Source organism: Herpailurus yagouaroundi, unplaced genomic scaffold, assembly GCF_014898765.1.
Source record: "Herpailurus yagouaroundi ecotype Mexico unplaced genomic scaffold, PumYag 164, whole genome shotgun sequence".
In the NCBI taxonomy this organism is placed as follows: Eukaryota; Metazoa; Chordata; class Mammalia; order Carnivora; family Felidae; genus Herpailurus; species Herpailurus yagouaroundi.
In genome coordinates this window covers 4,754,810-4,757,584 of record NW_024412405.1, presented here as the reverse complement: position 1 = coordinate 4,757,584, position 2,775 = coordinate 4,754,810, and the positions used below count along the sequence as shown (strand labels likewise).

Here is a 2,775-nt window from a genome sequence, read left to right as displayed (position 1 = left end):
AGAAAGGAGACTCCACAGGCGAAGCCTCATGATTTAACAGAGAAAGTTAAGGAAACAACAAGACATTTGATCTATCAGAGGGAAACTATGAAATAGCTGTGTTCTATAGGCTTCATGGACTTTACAAAAGGTTTGAAAATATATGGACAAGGAAAGTATGAAGAATTAAGAAGCAGATTTGAAAAACCTGGGAACTGGGATGAGCTAGAAGAAGAAAAGAGATGTGACCTCATAACAAAGCACCGAAAACTGGGTGGCGAAACCGACCAAAGTTTATTGTCTCACAGTTCTGGAGACCAGATGTCTGAAACCAAGGTGCTGGCGGGGCTGTGCTCTTGCTGACGGCTCTGGGACAGGATTCTTCTGGTTTCTTCTGCTTTCCGTTGTTAGATGGCGATCCTTGTCACTCCTTGGCTTCTAGATGTGTGACTCCAGTAAGAAGGCTGTCCTCCTTTCGTGTTGTCGTTCCTCTCTGTATGTCGGGTGCGTCCAAATGTTCCCCTTTCTGTAAGGACACCGGTCATGCTGGATTAGGGCTCATTTTAACCTATAACTTAGGGCTCTCATTTTAACTTTCTCATCTCTGTAAAGACCCTATTTCCAAATAAGGTCGCATTCTGACATTCTGGGGGTTATAACTTTACCACATCTTTTGGAGAGGACATAACTCATAACACCAAGTCTCTGCTTTTTTTTTTTATCTTTAACAGTAGTTTTAAAATAAAAACCCTATGTATTTTTAAATTACATTTTAAATTATTTTAGCTATTATTGGAAGGTCAATCATTTTTTTACGAAAATTTTTTAACGTTTATTCAATTTTGAGAAAGAGAGACAGAGCATGAGTGGGGGAGGGGCAGAGAGAGAGGGAGACCCTGAATCCGAAGAAGGCTCCAGGCTCCGAGCTGTCAGCACAGAGCCCGACGTGGGGCTCCAACTCATGAACCGTGAGATCATAAGTCAGCCGCTTAACCCACTAAGCCACCCGGGCGCCCCCTGCTTTTGTCTTTTAAAAGTTTATTTATTTTGAGAGAAAAAGAGAAAGCATGAGCAGTGGAGGGGCAGAGAGAGAGGGAGAGAGAGAGAATCTTAAGCAGGCTCTGTGTTGTCAGTGCAGAGACTGACGTGGGGCTCAATCCCATGAACCATGTGATCATGACCTGAGCCGAAATCAAGAGTTGAACACTTAACTGACTGAGCCACCCAGGCACCCCATTTTTAAGTGAATCAGAAGCCAAAAGTTTTGAAATATTCTTTTATCCTGGTAAAATGAAACCCAAAAGTTACAAAAGCAAAATTATGGTCCAAGTTATCCAATATCATAGCAGAGGAGAACTTGGCAGGGAGGAGCTATATCCGGCAGTATAAGAAACAATTCATCTTAACAATGGATGATTACATTGACAAAAATAAAAGATTATTTTAACAAGGCCCTGGGTTTTATATGCATGCATGAAATAATGCTGTTCAACAATAAACAGGAATTAAAACAAAACAGATTTTAAAAAAAGAGAGTTCATGCACTGGAGAGTGGATCTGAATAAATTATCCAGAATACAGAACAGATGGACAAAGAGATAGAAAATATAAAGGAGAGGTTAGGCCAAAACACTCACCTAAAACCTAAAATCGAAGGCTGAGGAAATTCCGTGATCTTAAATAAAAAAGTGAGGGAGGTAGGAGACATGGGAGAAGGAGAGAGAACACCAAAAACATATCAAACCAGAATTCTGGAAGAGGTTAAAAAAATGGGTCACTGGAAATATTTGAAGAGATAAAAAACTAAGAATTTTCCAGGTCTCTGAAAAAAAATAAACCCACAGTTTCTGGAAACCAGTGAATTCTTAAACACATTTTATATGCTGTCAAGTTGAATATTTCTCCTTCACCAAAAATGAATGGTTTATTTTATTCTACTTCCATTTTCTAAGCTGAAATGGCATTTCTTGGTTTTATCTAAGACTGTAAATGTTATCATTTTGACAACAACACAAATGAATTTTTAAAAGATTATTAATCTTTAGCATTCAATTTTTCCATCGTATTAGACAATTTTATTTCCTTTAAAAAATTTTTTAATGTTTATTTTTGAGAGAGAGACAGAGTGTGAGCGGGGGGAAGGGAAGAGAGAGGAAGACAGAGAATCCGAAGCAGGTTCCAGGCTCTGAGCTGTCCGCACAAAGCCCAACGTGGAGCTCGAACTCACAAACCGTGAGATCATGACCTGAGCCGAAGTCGGACTCTCAACTGACTAAGCCACCCGGGAGCCCCTAGATAGCTTTGATTTTTATATGATTTCAGGTAATGGCTGGCCTGCTACTGGTATGCACGTTCATATGTGCATTTTCTACTATTTTAATATATACTTACATAATATGCCTCATTTCTCAGTGGCTCAGACTTCAGATAATATTTTCGGGAACTGCACATAGGAGCTCAGGGTAATGAGCTAAATATCTGTGAGGGGTATGGATGTCCTGGCCCAAACGTTTGTACTGGTTTAGCGTTTGGAGACACCACGGCGTTATTTTTCTGGTTTGTTAAATAACTTGAAGAAGCACACTGTCACTTTATTTGCACTATTTTATAAATAACTTTAAGTTTTCTTTTTAAAACCATGAATGCCAGTAAAGTAGTCACCTGATTACGACCAGGTGCACCTCTTCACATTATGTAACCTTCAACCTTGGCAACCCTTCCTCTTACAGAATCAGATACTCTTCTGTTCATCCACAGACCCTTTTTTCTCTCTTTGATTACATCTTTTCCTTCAGT

The 2,775-nt window shown here is 39.4% G+C and overlaps 1 long non-coding RNA gene across 1 annotated transcript; it reads right to left on the bottom strand.

The window, feature by feature from the left end:
* Window positions 1–252: 252 nt before the first annotated feature.
* LOC121037923 (uncharacterized) lies at window positions 253–2,500 on the bottom strand. Its single transcript, XR_005794056.1, has 2 exons — window positions 2,371–2,500; window positions 253–505 (listed from the first exon to the last, which is right to left on the bottom strand). It is a non-coding gene; the product is annotated as an uncharacterized LOC121037923 (long non-coding RNA).
* Between the last annotated feature and the right edge of the window lie 275 nt (window positions 2,501–2,775).